The sequence below is a fragment of the Mesoplodon mirus genome (genome assembly GCF_964341445.2).
Source record: "Mesoplodon mirus genome assembly, chromosome: 10".
Taxonomy (NCBI): Eukaryota; Metazoa; Chordata; class Mammalia; order Artiodactyla; family Ziphiidae; genus Mesoplodon; species Mesoplodon mirus.
Window position 1 is genome coordinate 21861060 of NC_138986.1, and position 25089 is coordinate 21886148.

General features: G+C 42.7%; 1 protein-coding gene across 16 annotated transcripts in view; it reads left to right on the plus strand.

The window, feature by feature from the left end:
- Positions 1-4737: 4737 nt before the first annotated feature.
- The window catches only part of HIVEP2 (HIVEP zinc finger 2), a 203110-nt gene continuing 182758 nt past the window's right edge, over positions 4738-25089 (plus strand). For 7 of the 16 annotated variants that reach the window (XM_082634063.1, XM_082634062.1, XM_082634052.1 and 4 more), the window contains exon 1: positions 5585-6418. The gene's annotated coding sequence lies outside the window, so the exon portion shown is untranslated. The other 9 variants (XM_082634067.1, XM_082634053.1, XM_082634058.1 and 6 more) reach the window with 7 other exon arrangements.

Genomic DNA, 25089 nt, shown 5'->3' on the forward strand with positions numbered 1-25089 from the left:
TCTTCAACTAATTTTTGGAGACCTAAGTCTTCTTCGCACCACACAAACATGATTCTGCTTAATTTTTCTCCATATACCAATTAAAGCAGATGAGTAGGAAGCGGGAGATCCATTAGAAGGCAGTTCTAAATCATACCTCTTTACTAAGACCCAAGGCTACAATCCATTTATTCATCAGAACCCCATAGCAGGTACCCCTTTAGTATTTTATTGATATATATATATATATGTATTTTTATTCAACACTGACATTTTATTTTCTGAAGTTTATCATTTTTACAAAACAGAACAAAAAGCAGGTATCAAAAACAGCAAAGAGTTTACAGGATTTCTGCACCAGTTTTCACACAAGTCAGTGATTATGAAACTGGTGTCTAATGTAAATACTAGATACAGTCTGATTTCCTTCTTGGTCATAAGCATTCAGGTGGTTTGTTTTAGAGCTACTGAATAATTACTTTTCATAAGCGCCGGTCATTTTTTGAGAACCGATTTGGTTTGTCCAACAAAGTAAACACTTTTTGATGTGTGGCATTTTCTTTTTTTAAAAAAAAACACTGAGCTAAAATACAGAATGTGTATGTGTTTGGATCCTAACCAAATCTTTTGAGATCCCAATTACCCTGAAGGACACTGAAGACATTTATAGGACATATTAAATACTAGTTATATACCTCATAATGTTGAAGGCAGCTACTATAATTCTAAAGAAAATAGCATTTCATTCAGAGGCTGCCCAGAGTTTGAACGACATCATAGTTTCCACACCCTTTCTGATTTGAAGTAGTTTCCCCAAATAGGGCCATATTATTAGAAAAAAATTTTTATGCTCATGCCAAACAGGGTCTGGCATTTTATAGATACATTTGTGTAGAGCAAGATTCCTTGCTCTGTACCCTAGGTGACCACAAAGAAATCAAGAGGCCACGATTATTGGATGCTGAGAAGAAGAAGCGTACTTAAACTCACATAATCTGGAGGCGAGTAGAAACAGAGTTGGAACGTGGTTGTGGTGTTCAGCCACCACTTGTTCCAGGAACACATTTCGTTTAAATAAGGGAAGTATAGTCCAGTTTTGCAATGTTAATAGCTGCCAGTATCACAAACCTTTTTTATAAATTTATCTGAGGGCATGGCATGCCAGTTAATTCATTTTGCACAGTTTTGTGGAGGTATTTATTACAGAGATTTATATAGAATGTATAGTCATAAGGAATCAGCCACATCATCTTGACCCACTCATAGAGAAACCAAGGTCAAAGACTTAAGGAAACTAGTGGACACCTCCAACCCCCAATACCTAACTCCTCTTCTTTCCTTTGGGAACTTGTCTTTCCACGAGGAGCACATCCCCACTCCAGGGAAAGATATGACCAATCACATCATCCCATCACCCAGAGCTCAGTGACTGGTTCAGGTGCAAGGACTTGACTACTAAGGCTGCCTGAGCTATCTGGGAAGGTAGTTTCTTTTTTTTTTTTTTTTTTTTTTTTTAAATTTTTCGGTACGCAGGCCTCTCACTGTTGTGGCCTCTCCCATTGCGGAGCCCAGGCTCCGCACGCGCAGGCTCAGCGGCCGTGGCTCACGGGCCCAGCCGCTCTGCGGCATGTGGGATCTTCCCGGACCGGGGCACGAACCCGCGTCCCCTGAATCGGCAGGCGGAGTCTCAACCACTGCACCACCAGGGAAGCCCTGGGAAGGTATTTTCCTACTGGGGTTGCTAACCTAGGAAAACAATAATCTGGGACTCCTGCCACCACCCTGCAGAATGTTTGTCTGAAGAGCGAAATGAAGCAGAGAGACACAAAGAGCTGTGAGAGGAGAAATGACCCAACCAGGGTAACGTCATTTGAGCCTCAGGATCCCACTGAGTTGGAATTTAGTCCGTGAAATTCTAGTTGTGTGAGTCAGTGAAGTCCCTTTCATTAAGCTAATTTGAGTTGAGGATTGAAACCTGCCAGCTGAAAGAGTCCTGATTAGTAACATGGCCTTGACTGGTTCTGGAAGCTTTATGTACAATGGCTCCTGGTACCCAGTTCTCCTGCCTGGGTGTATCAGCTTCCGTGCTCTGTGGCAGTAGGTCTTAAGCTTTAGAATGGATAAGTATCAACTGCATTATCTGTTAAAATGCAGATTCCTGGGCCCACAAAGGTTCAGGTTCAGTGGGATTGGGTGGCAATGGCCATAAATCTGTCCTTTGTCAAGCTTTTTCCTGAATGAGAAAAGTCCTTACAGTGGCCTGGGAGGCTGTTCTATTCACTGGCTGTCACATCTGTTCCCATCACACTGTTTCTCTTAAGGTCCACAAACATGCCAGGCTTGCTCTGGTCTTAGAGCTTTATCTTAGCTGGTCCCTCTACCTGAAAAGTTCTTTACTCCAGGTCTGTCCACTGCTAAACCATTTCCTTCAAGCCTTGGCAGGAATGTCACTTCTCAATGAGTCCTATTCTGACATTCCTATTTAATACAGAAACACACCTCCCACCCCACGCATATCCTTTACCCTATTTTTGTTTTTCCCTGTAATTCTTTTTATCTTCCGAAATTCTCTACCATTTATTTCTTATGGCTATTTTCTATCCTGTTCCTCCTCCATCTCCTTTCCCCCCCACTAGGATACAAGCTCCAGGAGAGCAGAGATCTTTCATGTGTTCACTGATGTATCTTAAGTATCTTCAGCACATAGTAGGCACTCAATGCATATTTTTTGAATGAAAGTGCTGTCAGTTCGAAGCGATTTCTGACTCTGTAAAAATTCCATACTGCCATGTGGACATTAATTATTTTACTTTCTTAATATCTCATAATCCAGATTACCAGATTTCCCTTTCCTTTGAAACTGAGAAGTAATAAGAAAGACAAGTAATGAAAAGAAAGTTCCTACCTTGTTGTGATGCTCCATATGGGTGCCTAGATGGGGTCAGCTATGCTCCAGCCAGCCTCACTTTCCATAGATCTCCTTAGGGCTGAGTGCACAGTTTACCAATGCCAGTTTTGGTTTTGACTACAGAAGTTTTCTGGGGAGAGGAGTTTTTCTGTTACCATATTGCCCTTAAATATAAGCAACCAGACAGACATGTCTCAGCATTAGGGGCTGGAGACAGGGATGCCTTTACTTAAAGACAGTGATTCTTCCTAGCAGAGGGGATGTCACCTAATTTACACATATTCATAAATATTTTTACTTGTGCTTCAACTCAATTCAGGCTATCTTCTTTAGTGCTTGATGATTTTGGAACAAGGCAGTAAGAATCAAAGTTTGACTAATGACTGTCTTTAGGGGTCTTAGGTCATCAAAACTGATGTCTATTTGCTTTTTTAAAAAAAAAGTATTTAAATTAATTACCTAAATATCCTAATATTCACATTATACCACTTAATCTAGTCCTTTAAAATAGGCATTTAAGATTTCAACTAATACTTGTTCTTGTGAAGCAAAACGATGCTTGCTACTTTCCTTGCTCAGTTTCTGAGAGCTTGGGCAGCTGCTGCTGTGTGTGCTGAAGGGAAATTGGATTCTTAAAGAAAGTGCTTAATCTTCTCTATTAAGCAATTAAATAAAATGGGCTCTGGGAGTATGTAGCAGGTGGGTTTGGAAGTGAAAAAAGTTTTCGAAAATCACGTTTTGCGTTTTAAGTGGATGTTTTAAAAAATGCAGTGGCGTACATTTAAGAGAAAATGATGAGGGGGGAGTTTTTATTAATTGCTTCAAGTCAAGAAAGGCTGAATATTAAAGAATTTATACAAGGAAAGGAGAAGCCGCTTAAGTGGAAGTAGGCCCTGAAGTTAAATGAGATCAATCTCAAAGGACACAGTGCAACTTATGTCAAATAGTTCAGATTTTTCTCCTTTGAAAAAAAGGTATCGATAAAAAAATGTATCACCGCTTTATTTTGCAGAGTCGCCCTTCCCGGCTATGTCGCCATTGCTCGGGCACCTCATAAATACACTGATTATAGGTCGAAATGAAAACAAAACAAAAACGAAACCGGCAGTGCTATTCTCGCAGTCATTAAAGGGGCTGAACTTTTAATGCACTCGCTTTTAATGAAAAGGGAAAGGAATATTTGATATGCCTTGACATTTGGTCCCTTTCCGCGAAATCTGAAACTTGAGACGCAAAACATTCCGCAGTTGTCGGTGAAATACCTGCCTTAAAAGCAGAACCACAGTGAATGTCTTTGGCCCGGAATTCCAGAGACTAATTTCCACCCCTCCCACGGAGTCACCTGCTCAGGGGGAACCCCGGCCAGAAATCCGGGTCGCGCCAGGTCAAATCTTGCGCGTCTCTTGTTTACTCCGCCCGGGGCAGGGCGGCGGCGCGGCCGCTGGGTGGGGAGGGCCGCTTCGGCCCGCGGCACCCGGGCACTCGGCTCCGCTCGGCTCGGCTGCTTGGGCGCCCGGGAGGGGCGGCGCGCGGTCCCCGCCCGGCCCGGAGACCACCCGGACGCGGCGCTCAGGGCGTCCGCTCGGCCCGGCGGCCCCTCGCCGCGGTCCGGCCGCCGCGGCCTCCCGGGAACCTCCCCCAAGGGTGCACACGAGTCCACACAGGCAGGCTAGCGGCTCGAGGGAGCCCCGGTGTCCCCCGGGTGTCGCCGGGCCGGGGAGGAAGCCCAGCGCCCCGGCCCCACTCGCCTGGGATTCCCCCGCCCTCTGGCCCCGCTCTCCCCGCTCTGGGTGTGATTTCACTCGCGTCCCTTCGGAGGAAGGGAAGCACGCAGGCTGGAGGCGGCTGCTCGCCCCAGGTCCCAGCGCGGCCCACCAGGAAACGGGCAGCTGCTCCCCGCGCCGCTGCCCAAGCCGATTTGAATACCCCGGCGAGGGCGGGCCGCGTTCCCCGAACTGGGTGCGCCCAGGGAGCCCTGAGGAGTGACCCCGGGGAAGGCAATGGGGGCATTTCGAGCGCGTGAAAAGTTCGTGCTTCCGCAGGGGCAAGGGAAGGGCTACTAAAACACTTTGCAAAACTCCAGAAACGCAGCCAGGAGCTACAGTCTGATTTTGTTTTTCTTGACCGATAGCATAAATGTGAGTAGAGGCGGGGGCGAGGGAGAGGAAAGGGATCAGAGGTACCCGGACAAAATCATAAAGACAATACTAATTATTCTATAATTCCGTGTGTCTTCAAGACAGGGAACTATCATCTGGGAAATGGGGAAGATGGGGGTGGGGGGGGAGGAGGTTTCCACATCCCTAAAGGAAATTCTCAGGCTCCTAGAGACGCCCAAGGGTTTTTTTTTTTCAAAACAAGTAGAGACCGGCTCTCCGGGGAGATCCCCGACCGGAGCGAGCGGGAGCGCGGCCGCGATCTTCCCGCCCGGAGCGGCCTTGGCAGGGCCCGGCCCTGCCCTCCCGGTCGCCTCCCTCCCCAGTCTCCCCGCACGCCGCTCAACCCTCTCTGTTCGCCGGCTCCAGACTGGTTTTTCTGGTTCAGCCTCCCTCCCTGGGACGCGCTGGGGGATCCGATGACGTCGCTGGCTGAGTCTCTCCCTCTTCCTCCCTCCCTCCGCCTCTCCCCCCGCCCGCCCTCGCCGCGCACTCCTCCTAGTAACTTCTGTTCGGGGAGGCGCTGCCAGGAATAACCCGGTGCGTCCACAGACCGGGAGGGGAGGCGGCCGCTGCGGCTCCCGCACGCAGACTACTGCGGCCCGGGCCTCGCGGCCCCCTCCCGAGCCCGGTGGCCCCTGCCCCGGGCCCATCTCCATACCGTGTCAGAAAAATAAATAAAGGGAAGAGGAGCCTGGGCAGGCGGTCGGGATCGCTTCCCTCCCTCCGCGCCCGCCCTCCCTCTGTCCTTAAGGAAATGCTACCAGACACCCCCCACCAGACACGCTCAGCCTTGGCGAGGAGCGGCCGCCGCGGCAGCGAGAACAAGGGCACCAGGGGGGTTTCCTCCCCCTCCTCCTCTCCCTCCTCTTCCTCCTCCTCCTCACCGTCCTCCTCCTCCTTCTTCTCAGCGGTGACTTTCCAGGTGAGCGGCCGCCGCTGCTGCTGCGAGGATCCCCCTCGCCCGCTTGGGCTCGGGCCGCCGCGTCGCGCCCTCCTCCCGCCCCTGTCACCCGGCGGCGGCCGGGAGCTGACAGCCGCCCGAGGGGCTCGCGGCCCGGAGGCTGGCGGCCGGCGGGAGGTGGGCTGGAGGTGAGGGGGTGGAGAGGAGGCGAGCGGGGCGCCGCCGAGCGCTGTCTCTCCCCGCCGGAGGAGGGTCTCCACAGGAACATCTTCGGTGACTGTGGCACAAGTCTTGGCCAAGTTGTGTCCTGGACGTTGAAGCTCCCGGGAGCCCGGAGCAACTTGGAGGGTCTCCCGGCCAGTTAACCATATTCCTGCACGTCTCGACTTTGGGGTGCTGGGTGCAGCCTTGGGGTGCGTGGACAGACCGTTCGGGCGAGCAGAGCGGCGGGAATCTAGGTTCCTCGGCTCGGTAAGTGGCCTCGGCGCGGTGTTTTTCTGTCTCCTTTAGCATTAGGAGCTCGTTTCACTTTACACGAAATCGCCCCCGCCGGACCCCACAGCCCCTCCCGCCGCGCGCCCCCGGCTTCGGGCGGGCGTCCAGAGGGTGAGGGTCGGAGGGGGCGGGGATGGGGGAGACCTCGGGAGGGGGGTCCGGCGCGTTGGGAAATGCGGGGAATACCCTGGCCGAGGAGCTATGCAGATGAGGGGACGCTGCTTTGCGTAAGGTCCTGGGGGTGGGGGGAGGAGGGGGGCGGCGCGGGAGCGCTGGAGGCAGGAATGTGCCTGGTTACTAATGAGGGACGTGCACCGGCGTGCACCGCCGGGCCACCGCTGCGGCTGCCGCGGCCGCCGGCCGCCAGTCTTCAGGTAGCGGGGGAGGGGGCCGCGCGGCGCTGGCCGGGGGCGGGCGGCCGGGCGGCGCGAGGGCCGGGCCGCCGGCCTGCGGCCCAGCGTGCGCAGCGCAGGAGCCGGCTGTTGGCATTTCGGCGACTCCTTTCTCCTCGCGAGCGAGGAAGGAAGGAAGGAACGAGAGAAGGAAGGAAGCGAGGAAGGAGGGGACTGACTCGATGGAAGGTTCAGGCGGAGGCGCCCTCGGCTTGCGGGTGCACCGGCCGCAGAGCGGCTCCCCGCGCGGCGGGCTGCCCGGGGGCGCGCGGAGACGGGTGGGGGCGGTTTGCATGCGTGTTCCTCTGTGCGTCTGCCCGGGGACCGGGAAGGGACATGTGTGTTTGGGCTGTGCACTGTGGGGAGCTGGGTCTGCGCCTTTATGTCTGTTCCCTGAAGTGGGTGGAACGTTGGCCCGTTCCGGGAATGTTCCATGACGTGGTGCAGCCACAGGAAGGGGGTTAACGAGGGGCTCTCTGCCGCGGCGGCTCTGCCGGCTGCTATCAAAGCAGATGTGCTGCCGCTGCTCCTCCTCCTCTCTCACCTCCCTTCACCCCTCCCCCCGCCTTTCCATTCTGAGCGTCTGGTACTGGTAGGGGTGAGACAGGAAAACACTGCTGGGCGGGGGGTGGGGGTGGGGATGGGGGTGGTGATGTGTGTGTGGTGACTGTCGTATTTGGTGGGGGAGACTCCAGATCTGCTCTGCCAGCCCAGCTGTTATCACAGATCGGTGCGCTTTTTACGCATGTGCCTCCCGTGTCCTGTCCCTCTTACATAACACATCCAGTGCAGCAGAGGACACGAGAAAATGCGACCCCAGCCCTCCAAGCCCAAACTGGGTGAGGGGATGGAAGGTCAGGAAGTGTCCCTCGGTGTTGTCCTTCAGGGACGTGGCTCCAGTGGGGGAAGAGGAGGGGGGAAGGAGGGTTGTCTTCAAGTGGCTCTTCTCTTGTCTGACTTGAAAGCATCTAAGTAAAAAGGACTGCAGGAACTAGTCCTCTCTAATGGGAAAGCTTTTACATGCTACGCCGAAGAAAAGTGGGTACTTTAACCTCGGGAGTGCAGAGAAGAGAGAGGGTCCTTAATAAAGACACTCGGAGGAGATGGGCAATAATACGTGCGGGGTAGGGGGCAGTGGGGATGGCTTTGAGGGGACCGGAGGAATCCCCTGATAACAGACAGGTTTCGCTGGAGGGTTTAGGACACCTGTAATGGTTTAGAATTCGCACAGGAAGCGGAGTGTGCAACTGACATTGCAAAAGCCTTACTCTCTGCACAGTTACTTAGGCCTAAAATGAACATAAAAAGGCTCGTTTCCGGTACTTTCATTATAGTGGAAAATTTGAACTGATTTTTCTCCTTCCTTTTTTTGCCATTTTAAAAATAATTCAGTCTACTTCCAAATTCATGTTGGTACCCTCCCCCATCCCCAAAGGCTAGACCTGGGTAAGTCACAAGAGAACTGTGTTTTTCTAGCATGCTCAGAGCCCCAGTCAAGGGCTATTGATTTTTCTCTTCAGTACAGTTGTTTCTTCTGTAGTGCATAATCAAGCCCAGAAATTACTTGAAATATTAATAAGATACATTTTAATTAAATTTGCAATGATCTGTCCTCCTAGAAAAGGCAGTTTAACTTTATTAGAAACATTTCCTCTAGTGATACAGTAATATTTGGTGATATTTGTCCTTGAGGAAATCAAGTTTTAAAAAATATTTGCATATATATTATGTGTAGGTATATATTATATATATTATATTCATATCACATATATATATTAGAATTTGCAAATGTCCTGTGCTTTTTCACCTTATAAGAGTGCCAAAGCAAAATTTTAACCAAGAAGATTGTGTAATGAGTAGATTGGTTTTGATTTTTAGGATATAGGCCAAATAGTTTATCAAGACAGAAATGCCCTCCACGTGAGTAAAATGCATATCATTTTCATTATTCAGACAAAATTCCTGTGGAACACCAAGAAGTCATGGTATCAGATGAAAACTGTGCATTTTCATTTTGAGGTGAATGGGATTTACCAACATCACCTTAATGATGGTGTGCTTCAAGTGTCATAATCCCTTTTGACCACTAGGTTTGAAATGCAGTATATTTCTTATATACAGAAAAATGTTATATTACAATGGTGAATCTTTTGAAAATTGTCTGAGTTTCTTGCTTTGAACATAGGTCAGGTATAAAACAAAACCTGCTTGCTGGCGACTATATTTCTGTGATGGTGATTGTATTTTATGTGGTTGGCTTTATTAGAGACTGCTTTTATTTATGTAAGGGTATTTATGATTAAACTGATGTGAAATTGATTTGGGGACAATTTTGAGAATGGTAATATATTAATGATATTACAAATTAAGATATAAGTGATTTTTAACTGGTTAGATCCTTGTGGAGGTCTTTGGAAAAATACCATTAGAATAGATAAAACATGTCTATATTTCTCTTAAACATGGAATGTAAAAGTGAATTTACTATGTGTATATTACCACATAATGAAATCATTCTATTTGACTACATTGAAAGATTAGCCAGAAGAATCTTTTGATTGATCGGGCTCCGTTTACATGAGATGTGTTTACAAATGTTCTTGTTACTATGAAACCAAAACAGAGACAACGTGTATGCAGGTGTTCCTTGTGGAATAATGGTACATGTGTCTGCTTGAGCTTTTGGCACTTTGTCACTGTTCAAAAAATTAGGCTGAATCTTTTATGCTGATTCAGTCTAAAATGAAGAATCTTTAAGAATTTACCAATTTTGTTTTTTGAAGCAGGAATTTTTTCAACAAGTAGCAACAACAAATAACATGTACTTTATCTGTGTTGGTTTTAGATTTTTGAGTTATCCGTAATTAGCTGAAATTAATCAGAAAGCTTCAACATACGAAAAGTAGCTTTAAAGACTTATAGAAAATGTTATTTGGCGTGGAAAGTGTAATCCATTAAGACAGGGAATAATTTAATACCTGATGTGGTAACTATTATAATAAGGGGAAGGTGGCTAAGATCAACTGGGTAGATGGTGGTGGATCAAACTAATCACCTATGTGATAGACCTATGTCTATCACAAATAAACACTGTTTTCATGTTTGGTTCATAGTCAACATCAACAGAACTCTCTGTAGGTCTATGAAGTAGACCTGTAGGTGGAGAAATGGTTCGCAATTTAAGTCTCCACCTGACAATTCCAGTGATATGCTTCTGGTTAATGTATTTATATATGAATTCATTGTGAATCCCTATTTTGGCTAAAACTTGGTAGGTAAGTATTGCACCTTTTTAAGTGATATTATAAAAAGGAGCAGGAGCAGTTTTCTAACTCAGCTCAGTGGACTTCAGATTTCATAAGGAATTTCAGACCATGTGTATGGCTTTGCTGTAACCACAGGGGCAGAGCCTTCATTAATCTTGAGTAAAACTATAGTGAATGTTCCAGTGAGTCTTCTCGAAGTTTGAAGTTGTGGGTGAACACAGAAGATGGAGGGAAAATGGGAAAACTTTATGAAAACAAGATTGTGCTTATTTGAAGCAAATTTTGTAAGTGATGTAATTTTCTGTTTGTTCCTGATATTTGATCACAATCAAAAGCATTGCTTTCTATATGCTGTTTATGGCAACTCTAACAAAAAGGAGGTTATCAATCAGTATTTGTAGCTATGAGATGGCTCTAAATAATTTGGAAAAAATATTTCAGCATTTTGTCTATTCCTGTGAAGCAACACCCAGGTCTTTATATACAGGGAGAGGACACAGCTTACTTGGTCTGTGCAATCTTTGGTTTCTCTGAGGTGGATCATGGCTACTAGCATGAAGTTAGATACAGGACTATACCGTCTTAAATGCTGCATTTCAAATAGAATCAGAACTGCTTGATATTTTGTGTCCCTATTGTCCTGGGCCAAATAATGAGCTGCTAATCTTAACATATACTCCCATTACCCATCATGTGGGGTATTAACTGTGATGTGTGATCTATCCTACAAGCGTCCATAATGTTAGATTTCCTAACAGTTACGAATTTGGAGTCTGACCATTTGACATATTGGAAGAAAGTGCTTTGGAGAGAAACGATGGGAATGATGTTTGTGTGCCTTAAGACAATTCTGGGCAGAAAGCAGGTGGGGTTTGACCTACCCCTTCGGTCACAAGATGGCTGGATGTAAGGTCAGGAAGTACTCAGGGACGTCCAGCATTTTTGACTTGTCACTCACTTCTAATCTTAGTCCTTTCTTCAGAGTATTATGACAGGTGCCCTCGTTGTCTTGATCAATGCAATATATTCGTCCATTCATTCAACCAGTATTTACTATGGGTCAGGCCTTGTGCTAGACACCAAAGGTATAATGATGACCCAGACCAGAAAAAGAGCTTGTAATCTAGTGGGGCTGACAGATAGTAATCATGAGGTTTGTTATAAGTACTATGGAAGAAATGTAAAGGAGTGGATAACAAGGGTTCTACCACCCCTGTCTGGGAGTGAGGAAGAGGTCTCTCTGAGGAGGTGATGTTTGAGCTGAGACTGCAGGATAAATAAGAGAAGAAAAAGGTAGGTGGGGAGCGGGAGCATATTGTACAAAGAAGAAACGATGCAAATGCGCTGAGGTTGGGGGATGTACAGTGTTTTGAGGAGTTGAAAGCAAGCCAGTGGGGCTAGAGAGCACATAGAGAGGTAATGCAAGGTGAGGCCAGAGCATGTGGGCACGTTGACCACATGAATCATTATCTAACTTGGCATAAATGGAGACTGTCCTTCGCAAATCAGGGCAGGTGATGACCCTACTATTAGCCATGTTAGAGACTGATCGTTGGAGAGGGAAGTTGTGGGTCAGGGCCCAGAAGCTGGAGGAGGCTTATGTATAGCATGTGTCTTTTCACGATGCTTCCACAAAAATGACCCCCCTGGAAATTTGTTATGATTTTATGTACTGACATTAGTTTGAGGGGTTTAGTTGTATAATTATTTGCAGATAATTTTTTTTAGGAATAAATAATTTGTTTAAAAAAATAATTATTTGGGGCTCCAGTTAACCAAATTGGCCAGCATCATTGATTCAGTTAATGAATAACTGCAAATTCAAAAGTCTCTACAAGGTCACTGTGTGAAGTAACCGATTAATCTTTAGAGCCCTGCATGAGCGGGATCCGTATGATTCTAAATAACTACTAAAACAGTCAATTCCCCAGATAATTTGTCTACATGTTTGTAAATATCAGAAAGTTTAGAGAAATTTGGATGTGATTTTTTTTTACTTTCCATATGATGAGGAGTCAGTGTAACACATACAAAAGAGTATGAAGGCAAAGAATAGAAAAAAAGAGGTTCTTGAAATATGGCATTCCTTTCTGCAGCCTTGGACTAATATTCCATTTTGTCAGCTGTATCATTTAACTATTTGCTCCCTGTTTTAAAATTTATATAATGTAGAAATTCTATTTAGGTGGCAGAAAGGGTATGTAGTAATCCCTAGCCTGGGCTGTGGAGTCATACTGGGGGTCAGAATGAGTAACTGAGAGAATAAAAGGACAAAGATCCGTGACTGCAGGAATTTTACAGTCTAGAGAAGGCGTAGGGCTTCTAAGTAAACTTTATTAAAACCTACTAGTGGGCTTCCCTGGTGGCGCAGTGGTTGGGAGTCCGCCTGCCGATGCAGCGGACACGGGTTCGTGCCCCGGTCCGGGGAGATCCCACATGCCGCGGAGCGGCTGGTCCCGTGAGCCATGGCCGCTGAGCCTGCGCGTCCAGAGCCTGTGCTCCGCAACGGGAGAGGCCACAACGGTGAGAGGCCCGCGTACCGCAAAAAAAAAAAGGGAAGGAGGGCCCCAGCATAATTTGATCTGGAGTTGTGGGGAATAGTCAAAGTTACGGGAGGGAAAGAACAAGGTGAGCCTGGGAGGGCATATTGGTTCCAGATCTTGTGAGGCTGTATAGCCCTCCTAAGAAAGCTGGACTTAAGGTTTTTGAGCAGAAGAGTGATGCTATAATATGTATGTTTTAGAAAGATTACAAGGGTATAGGGGATACTGCAACTAAGACCCGGCGCAGCCAAATAAATAAATATTTTTAAAAAAGGGTATGTGAGATGGATATCTTGGTAGCTAAGAGGCAGTAAAATTTCTGTAACGCCCAAAAGAGAAGTAGCTACTCTCTTACTTCTACTCGGTAGTAGATTGATACTACTGCCTAACAATAGGAATTCTTTCATCCTGTTAATGGACATATTTAAAGCACCTTATAAAATAGTAACAAGAGTGATTAAAATATTTTGATAAACATGGCCAAATAGATATGGCAGATTGTCACTCTGAACTACATTTTAAGTACAGTGCTACTACAAAACTTTTTACTCCAGAAAATACTCGTAAATATAATAGTGAAAGTTGACCATCAAACACCAACTTATAAAAATGGTTATACTTAGAATTACGAGGTATTTGTGTTTTTAGGTATAAGTATTTAAGAAATGAATAGATGATTCATTTCATGGTTCATTAGAATGCTGCTTTTTATTTGATACCCAATTGTACCTAACGCACGACAATACTGGACAGATAGCCTAGTACAGTGTATTTGAAAAGCAGTGTTTTTTTGACAAAGATTTATTTGGTGGTTTCGTTTTCTCTGAAAAAGAAAGCAGGAGCTCACTAAAGCTCTTATTTGCATTGTGGCAGATTCACTTAATTTCAGATGCTTAACAAATAGATGGGACTTTTGAAACTAGGCAGTAGGTAAATGTAGACACACCCTCATTTGTATTTGCTTGGGGATCTGTAGGCATGCGTATGTGTATGGGCACGTGTGTGCACATGAACACACACATATACTAACCTTAGAAAAGCATATGTATTCAGTGAGAAAGAAAATTTTGATACATAAAATACAGCATAGTAATTCTCATCCTGATAGTCGCAGGAAGTATTTCTTTTAAAATGGAGATTAGGTCTAATTCCATAAAAAGATTATAGGAAAGGTAATTTAAATTGTAAGCAGCTTTGTTCACTAAAATGCTACATTCATTTGAAACATGTTTTATTTCTTTTGGAAGCCAGACAACTAGTTTAATAGTGTACATATGAAACACTAATTGGGCTTGTTAATTGGATGCAATTAAACTGAGGTTATTTTATACTGCTTAATTGTCTGACAGTGACATGCGTTGCCATGCCTGTGTAATGTGAGGCAAAAATGAGGGGGTATAGTGGGAGTGGGGGGCGGAGGACGTAAGGTCTAGTTGTGTCTTTGCAATTAACTTTCTGTCAAAACTTGGAAACAGGTCGTTTTAAACTCTCTGGACTTAATTTGGAAATGGAAAGGATGGGAACAGATGGCCTCTAAAGCCTCTTCCAACTCATATTTTATCAGTTTATAAATTCTACTTTGTAGTTATAGAGAATGCAGTGTCATTATATTCTGTAATTATGGTAGTACAAGGATGAACTAAACACTTAAAAAAATCACCACAGTGCCAATTTAGCAAATCCGTTAGACGGAAAGGAATTTAGGCTTGAAGAGCACTTAGTCTGTGCAGGCTTCAGACCAGGCACTCTTCGGTAACAAACCTGAGAAGATTTGTTGCCATATTCATGGTTACACTTAAGGAAAGGGCGACTCAGAAAGGTTAAGTGGTTTTTGCAAGGACACTCTGATAGTTGGTGGTGAAGCAGGATTTGAACTCGGGGCCATTTGGTTCCAAAAACGTTTGGTCTTTTCACCATTCCATGCAGCATAAGCAATTGTTTACACATCAAAATTATTTCAAAAATTAAAAAAAATCGTCAACCATTTTATCCCTTAGCACAGTGTTCTCCACACCAGTTTATGCACATCTGCCAGTGGGAAACGCAGGTAGCCCTATAAGAGCCTGGCTTGAAGTCAGGCAGAACTGGGTGAATTCCAGCTCCATGACCAGCTGGGGGAATTTAGGAAGGTTGGTTACCTTTCCGAGGTTACAAAATGAGGATGATAAAATCTGTTTAAGGGCCACTGTGAAATTTTTATGAGAATGTGTATACCAATCTCAATGAGCACACAATAAACCTTTGATAACTTGTAGCTATGATTATTATTAAGAAAAGATGAGATCAAAAGAAATGACAATAAAAGACTTACATTTGATTGAAATGGTTTAAGAAATGAAGTCAGAAGGCACTTGTTTTTCAATAGTTAACAAATGCAAATAGCAATTAAAGTTCCGGGTCTTTTTCCTTTATCTCAGCCAGTGCTACACTAGTGAAGTGAACTAAATTCTCTGGTTCTCTGTGGATCATCCTTCTGGAGTTTTTGGTCTAAAAATAGACTTTGGGGCCAGAATTACCCAACTTGAACTTCTACGTAAATTGCAAGAGCCAGAGAATCAGTATTTACCCCTGGGGCCTTGGGCTTTCTTAGGAGACCAGCTAAACTGTTCATGGGACTGCTGGCTTTTATTGTTTGTTTTTTTAAACATCTTTATTGGAGTATAATTGCTTTATAATGGCGTGTTAGTTTCTGCTTTATAACAAAGTGAATCAGTTATACATATGTTCCCATATCTCTTCCCTCTTGCGTCTCCCTCCCTCCCACCCTCCCTATCCCACCCCTCCAGGCGGTCACAAAGCACCGAGGTGATCTCCCTGTGCTATGCGGCTGCTTCCCACTAGCTATCGATTTTACATTTGGTAGTGTATATATGGGACTGCTGACTTTTAAACAAACATTTATTAATTCAACAAAAGCTTATTAAGCACCTACTCTGGAAAAAGTGCTGTTCTAGACACTGGGGATTCATCAGTGAACAAAATAGTGAAAAAAAAAATTCCCTGTCCTCATGGCGTTTACATTCTAGTGGACTAACTGAGAAACTTTTTATGGCATATTCAACCACTGTACTACTTTCTAGTGTTTTTAGGAATTAATACTTTTTAATTGGGTCTCTCAACCCAAATAACAGTTATAGAAGCATTGCAAAATCTTACTAAATCAATAATGAAAATATCCCATTTATTATATATATATATATTTTTTCTTAGTAAGGTTTTTGAAGAGGTACTGTTTTTACATGACTAAATATTATAGCATTAGTTTTTTTTTGTTTGTTTGTTTTTGTTTTTTGGCTGTGCCTCACAGCTTGTGGGATCTTAGTTCCCCTATCAGGAATTGAACCTGGGCCCTCAGCAGTGAGAGCGCAGAGTCCTAACCACTGGACTGCCAGGGAATTCCCCATAGCATTAGTTTTTTTAAAAAAGTTCCCCTTTATGGTTCAGCATTTCCACTCTTCATACCTGTAGAATCAGGTCCTGGCTATTTTTTTATGGGGAGGAAAAAAGATGGTTTACAAATGACACATATTATTGTAAAATGCATTGCTAAGCTTGTTAAAGTGACCACAAATTATATTTGGAATGTATATTTTTAATCTTATTTAAATGAATTTTTCATTTTTTTAACTGATAATTTTTGTTATAAAATTTCTAGTGGGTTAGGGTGGTTTACACTTTTACAAAAGTATGGTAAACACAGTGTGTGGTATGCAGTAGGCACACAATAGATATTTGGTGAATGCTTAAAGGCATAATTTTCAAGAAGCTTACTGTCTACATGGTGAGAAAAGACATTTGACCCAGTGTAAGAGAAGGGGTCATCAGAACCACACAGGGGATGAAGTCCTGCTCTCCCACACGCCCAGTCCCTCAGTCTGCTCACCCTTAACTGCTTCTTTGGTTTTGTAAAGAAGTCCTCCAGGAAACAGCTGCCTCACCGATCCACGCTGCGATCACAGACACTTCTTGAAGCCATAGTCAGCGCCTCCTTGGGCTCTGCACTTCCCGTTTTGTTTTTATAGCCAGGGCACAGATGGAGTCATCTTGAGGTAATTTTTTCCTACAGTTGGACAGAGAAGTTTAGAGTTGAACTGGGATTCTTCTGTACAGGACAGTTTTCTTTGGATGTATTTTGTTCAGGGTGCTCTGAAAAGGAAAGCAGTGTGAGGAGGGTCATTGCTCAGGAGGGTGGGGTTTGAGGAAGAGTTGTTTCTTGGTGGGCCTGCTTGGATGAATTAGCAGAAAAGAGGGAGTACTGTATATATTCCTTTCCTCCTTTGAAACCGCTTGCCCTATGGAGGCAAAGAAAAATGAAGAAGCAAAGGCTGGGGGTGAATCTTTTCCTCTCATTCGAAGCTAGTGATGAAATCTGGCTTTGCAACTCAGTAGTGGCCCATGGGACAATCCTGATGGCTGGCCCTGAGACTTTAGGGACAGGTCATGGGAAGTTCAGCTTCTCATTATCCAAGGAACAATTATCAAACTTTATTTTTCTTTTTTCTCCTGATGCTTACATTTTGAATAATCCCCATTTCTCTAAGCAAGGGAAAAATCCAGGGTTAGAAACATTGAATTAATTTTCTTTGGGAGAAATAGAGATTTTGGGGGGTAAAATGGGGATTTCAAATATCTTTTGTGCCCGCATCGTGAGGGTGTGCTCATTAGAGCCCACGCCAGGGATGCAGAGGACACCAGAATGGCTGACGGGAACCCCCGGTCCCCACTAGTTTATTGCTTGCCTCATTATTGATTTTCAAAATGATTCAGGCCAAGTGGCTGTACCTCTGTTATATTTCACTGTTTCTTCATCTGTAAAAAATGAAGCATTGTTTATAGCACTGCCCTGCCTCCTGGGAACAGAGCAGGGTAACAGGAGAGAGCTGGAACTATTTTTAGGATGTGAGGCAACACTAAGTTTTGAGAATAATTCAATTGTTGAAAAAAAATCTGATGCACAGCAATACATTTGTGACAAGGGTTAGTAGAGTGTTCTTGAGATAATTGACTGCTATTGATGCAGTTTATTACAGGCATATGTAATTGTTTTCAGAAAGATCATGGTCAGTAGCTCCACAGCTTGGTGTAATATCCCCAATGCATCTAAATTTTGCGTAGGTCACTAATGCACATGTGTAAACATTTCGAGATAGTTATACCCATGTGAAGCAAAAGAAAAGGGATCCAAAGACATTTGTTTTTGAATTTGTAATCTGTTTACTTCTTCAGATGACCTCAGTAATATTTACGATGAACTTGTTGCCCAAATTTAATCAAGTGTAGCTTTTAAAATGGGCCAAGTGGCTGAGAATATTCAAAACGATCTTTAAAAAAAAATCACCTGACAGTATAGAATATAGCAAATAATGGGATGCTGTGTGGAGATTAGATTTTTAGATGGATAAACTCCAAATTCATTCTGTCATCAGTTGATTTTTGTCCATGTTTGGTGAGAATTTACTAATGTTAAACCTAATAGTGTCTGAAAATAGGTATGATGGATATTAATAGCTGATCTGGAAAAAATTTTACATTCTAGCTAATAATCTCAGGAACTTATATTGTGAAGACATTGTCCTGATAATTTGTCTTTCTTTTCCTATATTCTTTTGGGTTATGTAGAATGGGAACAATGAGAAGCAAATAGAAGACATTTTGAAATTAATAACAAAGTTTTCCTGGCTTTGAAGCTTGCTGTGATTATTGTAACCTTTCTTATAGCTGTAAAAGCAATCAGTGTCTAACAGTATATTTAACATTTGTCATCTCCTTTAAACCAACTGGTTTTGGTTTAAGTTTCATAAAAAAGTTTTATAATATGCCACACAATTGTGTAAATCAGACTACTGTTCTTATGTCTGACATGTAAGTATTTCTGAAAAATGAGGCAATGAGAGGGGTAGTCATGGGGAAATGGGAATTTGAGACTCTTTTGGAATATGCAAATGGCCTCCTTCCTTATTCAATGGAACGTCTCTTTGTGCTTTTTTTTCCAGACAGGTCAGATCTTGGTTTTGAACAGGCTGCATCTTCAGTATCAGTTTAGTGTTTTGTGGGAAATTTTACCTCTTCCTGTCACTCTGATACAGTGTGTGGTACTGCAGTGATGACTTATTTAGGGCATCCCTGAAAGTGCCTAATTTGAATTATGCTGGTTAATTTCCTTCAGGGTAGGATCTGATGTATTGATTTGCCAAGTGGTGACAGGACACCTTGCAATGTGAAGTCTTTCATAGAATTTCAGGATTAGAGAAAACCGTCATTTAATCCCCAACTGAGCGAGTAGAAATCACTCAGGACAAATCACCAAGGACTGCCTGCATTTGGTCTCTGCTTACACACCTCTTCCTTTCTTAGGGAGGCCTTTTCCACTCTTGGACACTTCAATTTATCAGCAGTTGAGCCCTCTGCCGCTATCCAGAGCAAGTTTGCTCATCAACTTGCATGACAATCTTACCATTATTTAAAGATAGATCATTTTCTTTTTATGGCTGAGTAATATTCCATTGTATATATGTGCCACATCTTCTTTATCCATTCATCGGATGATGGACACTTAGGTTGTTTCCATCTCTGGGCTATTGTAAATAGAGCTGCAATGAACATTTTGGTGCATGACTCTTTTTGAATTATGGTTTTCTCAGGGTATATGCCCAGTAGTGGGATTGCTGGGTCATATGGTAGTTCTATTTGTAGTTTTGTAAGGAACCTCCATACTGTTCTCCATAGTGGCTGTACCAATTCACATCCCCACCAGCAGTGCAAGAGTGTTCCCTTTTCTCCACACCCTCTCCAGCATTTATTGTTTCTAGATTTTTTGATGATGACCATTCTGACTGATGTGAGATGATATCTCATTGTAGTTTTGATTTGCATTTTGAGCTATTTGTTATGAGGTGGGTAGACCTAGAGTCTGTCATACAGAGTGAAATAAGTCAGAAAGAGAAAGACAAATACCGTATGCTAACACATATATATGGAATTTAAGAAAGAAAATGTCATGAAGAACCTAGGGGTAAAACAGGAATAAAGACACAGACCTACTTGAGAATGGACTTGAGGATATGGGGAGGGGGAAGGGTAAGCTGTGACAAAGCGAGAGAGAGGCATGGACATACATACACTACCAAACGTAAGGTAGATAGATAGTGGGAAGCAGCCGCATAGCACAGGGAGATCAGCTCGGTGCTTTGTGACCGCCTGGAGGGGTGGGATGGGGAGGGTGGGAGGGAGGGAGATGCAAGAGGGAAGGGATATGGGAACAGATGTATATGTATGACTGATTCACTTTGTTATAAAGCAGAAACTAACACACCATTGTGAAGCAATTATACTCCAATAAAGTTGTAAAAAAAAAAAAAAGATAGAGATCATGTTGACCGTAAGTATTCTTTTCTCCAGGCTAAACATCCCCAACTCCTTCAACTAGACCTCGTATCATGTAGTTTTCATTTTTATTTTATTAATTTCTTTAAGGATCAGGCTATTCATTTCTGAAATTTACTCCAGGCTATTATTTTTTTTTAATGAGTCCTCAAAAAGAATTACTTATCTTCAGTTACTCTTCAGAATATATCCTCTTGCCAACTGGCTTAGAAACGTTTTACGGAAAAGGCCTAGACATGTTTGCTGAGACTTACAACTGGAACAGAGCAGGAATGTCTAATAATATAATACAAACCTATTTTAACATATATAATTTTGGAGATCCTGGTATGTGTAAGATATATGGAAATATGAAATAAAGTATAAATAGAGTATAAAATATCAAGAAGAGTGTTTCACTATTCTCATCATCAAAACTTTTTTTTAATAAAATAAACTTAAATAATAATTAAGGCAAGCTTGGTCAGTGAAGGCGGTTTATAAGCAGAGGGGTTTTTAACAAGCGGTTTCCTTACCTGCTGTTCTTTAAGACAAGCTCAAGAATTTCTGGTAATCACCAGTTTCTCTTAACCCTATGGGGCATGGTTTCAAACTGTTTACACCTGTGAGACTGTCACTACAATCAAGATAGTGAACATACTAGCTATCTATTTTACGTTTGGCAGTGTATATATGTCCATGCCACTAGCTAGTGGGAAGCAGCCGCATGGCACAGGGAGATCAGCTCGGTGCTTTGTGACCACCTAGAGGGGTGGGATAGGGAGGGTGGGAGGGAGACGCAAGAGGGAAGAGATATGGGGATATATGTATATGTATAACTGATTCACTTTGTTATAAAGCAGAAACTAACACACCATTGTAAAGCAATTATACTCCAATAAAGATGTAAAAAAAAAAATTCAAAAAAAATGGATGGCTCATAAGAAAAAAAAAAAAGATAGTGAACATAACCCTCACTGCCAGAAGCTTTCTTCTGCCCCTGTGTGTCGTCATCAGAACTTTTACAATTTACTATATTGAGGAAAAGAACTATGCAAAGGAAGCCATAATTAAAAGAAGCAGGTTAAGTACCACAAGAGAGGCATATATGAAGTATTAAGGTGCAAAATCACCCTTGGCTGGGGATATCCAGAGAGGTTACCTGGGAGGAGATGCTTTAGATAGGCCTTGATGTTGACAGGCACCAACCTGGGAAAGTGCCAAGAGTGTTTTCAGAGAAGCATCTGATCTGAGGGCAGCACAAAATGCATATTAAGTGAATGTTGGTGAAAAAGTTAGAAAGCTTGGGGTATGTTGTCTAAGGGCTTGTATTTCAGCGTAAAGAGTTTGTACCTAAAATGGTAAGTAGTGGTGGGCATACGTACTGGAACACATGGAGAGTTTGGTCCCCCATTTGGGTAGTTCCATACAAACACAGTTAAATGAAACAGATGAAAGACATGTATGTGAAAACTTCTATGTAGAAAATCCTATTGCATTTATACATAGTTTGAAGTATGTGTATTTTGCATAGGAGACATATTGGTTTTGAATTAGCGTATTATTATTGCAGTCTTTGTCCCAGGAGCCCAGAAATCTCGAGTATAATGACTTTAATCATAAAAATAAAGCAAATATATTGCTGGTGGACACACTGTTATTCACACCTGTACCAGTTATTCAAACCTGTGCCAGTTATTCAAACCTTTTCTACTTCCCACTTTTTGGCCATAGAAATGACATGCCATACTGATATTAAGTTTAGCTCAAATGATTACCACTTTAATATAAATTAACCTTTTCTTCAATTTATGTTTTCTGTTAATTAAAAGTGCAGATATAGAATGTTGGGAGGTACTTCCATGCAGGGGTATTACTTTTAAGAATATTATCTAGACAGTACCTGCATGGGTTTTGTTGCATCTTAATCACAGTTTTGAGAAATATTCTTCATTTAGATCTAGCTTGTCTTTAGTGTCCATGAGAAAACTCTCTTCTTTTAATTTGCCTGCACAGATTGCTTATTAATCCACATAATGAATAGGAAAGAAGGTGGGTACCTAGATGGGGGCATATTTCATAGAGCAAGCGGCACTGTATGTAGAAGCGATGTATCAGACAATAACTGAAAGTTAATAACTATATGTTACTGAAACAAAGGTTATCATTTTCTGAGTGGGCACTCTGACTGTGGAATCCTTGTAACCACTATGGAAAGTAGCTTATTTTAGATTTAACTCTAGTCACACTTTTAGTCTCTGAGGAAGTACACAGGATTTTGTGAGGAACTAGGAGAGAATAAAAATCTACGGTGTCGTAATAAAAGAATTTGTACAGTTCATTAATTTTCTTTTTTTTTTTCTTTTTTCTTTTTTTTTGCGGTACGCGGGCCTCTCACTGTTGTGGCCTCTCCCACTGCGGAGCACAGGCTCCGGACCCACAGGCTCAGCGGCCATGGCTCACAGGCCCAGCCGCTCCGCAGCATGTGGGATCTTCCTGGACCGGGGCACGAACCCACGTCCCCTGCATCGGCAGGTGGACTCCCAACCACTGCGCCACCAGGGAAGCCCAGTTCATTATTTTTGATCTCACTTTAGTTCATGTGGGAGCACTGATGTCCCAATAATATGCTTGATGATTGGCCATGGAGGCACTTAAACTATTATTTAGACTTTATCGAGGGCCAATTCTGAAATATTAAGTGTAGACGGAGGCTGGAAAAGGAAGGGTGTTCTTAAGCATTTGAGTGCTGCATAAATATATTTCCATTTGAAGAAGACACTGACTTTTACCGAGAGCCTGAAGGGTATGAGGTGATGATTCCTCCTCTTGCTGTCGTCTAGAGGAGAGAGTGAACCACCTGTAGGTTCTTGGACTGTCTTAGTGTTGTCCTTTGTATGGTTATCCAGTCTTGAAGAGATCAAGGCACTAGTCATTTGTGCTGAAGGCCACTTAATAAAGAGAAGGTTATAATTCAGGGAGTGATTTGTAAGAAAAATAAAATCATGGGGCTTGGAAATACGGAAGTAGAAAAATGATCTTACTGGAACCAGATTGTGAAGCATGTAGGCAGGTAGGTTTTTCAGGAAAGGTTTATTCATTTGTGTGTGTGTGTGTGTGTGTGTGTATGCGTGTGTGTAAAAAGCGGTTCTCCCTTTATTCCTGTACTTTCCTGTTCACTCAGTGAGCTGTCCTCTCCATTGGACTATGCTTCAGATATTCCATTTTGAGCCGGGCTCTGACCTGGGAAAGTTCTGGCTCTAGAGGAACAATGCAGTCCTAAGTGTGTAATGAAATAGGATGTGACCTGAGAAAGAAGAGCATCCTGATGATTTTGTCACTGCATTTCTTGGGAGGCAGTTTTCTGGAAAAACAACAAATGACTGGCAGATGCCCATTTGAGAAGAAGAAAGACTCAATATTGGATATTATGAGAGAAGAATAAAAACTTAGGATGCCTGTATATTTTTAGAAATGCCAGCTTGTGAGACAAGTCAGTCTCTCACAGTCGAGTTACATCAAAGACTAGTCAGAGTCTAAGAAAATGTGGAACCTCTTGTAGCAAACTGGGACCTCAGGAAACATGGAGACCCAGATAATTACTGCAGTAACTCACTATTACTCTCATCTTGTCACTACACATCTAAGGGAAACCAATCCTGAATGAAATAATGAGTTTTAAAAGAATTAACTGGGGAAAATTCAAGTCTCAATCCTTTTCATTGAATGAAGTGATAATACATTTTATTAAGTTGGATTTGTTCACTCTCAAAACATGCTTCAAAGCACAAAATTGGAACATTTAAAAAATTTTTTCTGGCAGTTGCTAAAGAGAAAGTCTAAAATATGCTATCCTGTAAGACATCCTTTTATCCTCACAGTTTACTTGTTCTCTTTCATGATATAAAAGAGATGCATTTGCAAATAGCACCAGGAACCTAAAGAATTCATACTTTATTATTATGGTTTATATTTTCAATTATATGTTTATTCACAAGTTGATTTATTTTATTGCTGTCATACTGGTCTTCATATAAGTCTATACTAAATTTATGGTAATACTGATTTCCTATAGTATGTAATTAGGATTATAAAATAGGGTGATTTTTAGTGGTCCTTCTTTTGTTCTTTCCAAGTGCCATCATCAGCAATTAAGTATAAACCAGAGAGCATGAACTTTGAATAAAATCTTCAGTGAGCTTAGACAGTATTTGGGCAGTTACTTGCAGCTTGTGGGGTGTTAATTATATACCATTGACAGATGATTGAAAGAATAAGTAAAAATATGTTCTAATCAAAAACACAAGAATCACTGCAGTGATTTAATGGATAAAAGGATGATGGATATGAGGAGAAAAAAGACACAAAAAAGTTGATGTGAGATCACCCAGGAGACAGACAACCACAGCAGTATTTCCTAGGATGGAACACATTCGGAAACACTTTTACAATCGAGAATCCTTTGATACAACTTGGGAAGCCCAGGGAAGTTGCTTAAAAGTTGCTGTATTCAAACTAAGTAAATAACAGTTTGATTATTTCCCAGGCCTCTCCCAGCACTCATATCACAGAGGCGCTGGCTACCAAGCTAGCCTAAGAACATCTTATGTAGTACAGAAGGGGTGGTTTTAGTTTGGAGTTAGGAGTGTGGAAATAGGAAGGGTTTGCTATTCCTTTTCAAAAAGATTGGAAGGAGCCCATCTGAGGTCCGTACATCTATGCTAGTCCTGTGTTCTCTGAGCCAATTTCTTGATAAAATAGGGATAGGAAATATATGTGAAATAAATGTTAATTCTAATAAACTGTGCCACTTTGATATTATTAGGTGATAAAATATCCCATTGTGTTATTCAGATGTTTGGAAAATAGGACAGCAGAAGTTCTCAGGGGCTTTGGATCACTTTGAGTAGAAGCCAAGGTTACCTTCCATATTGCCCTTAGGTAGTACATGCCTGGATAGGACAACTAACATTTACTAAATCGTAAAGTCTTTCATGTATGTTTAAAATGTAAAAAAAAAAAAAAAAAAAAAGAAAAGAAAATTTTAGTAAACTTAAAAAAATGTAGCTTCTGGGAGTTCCCTG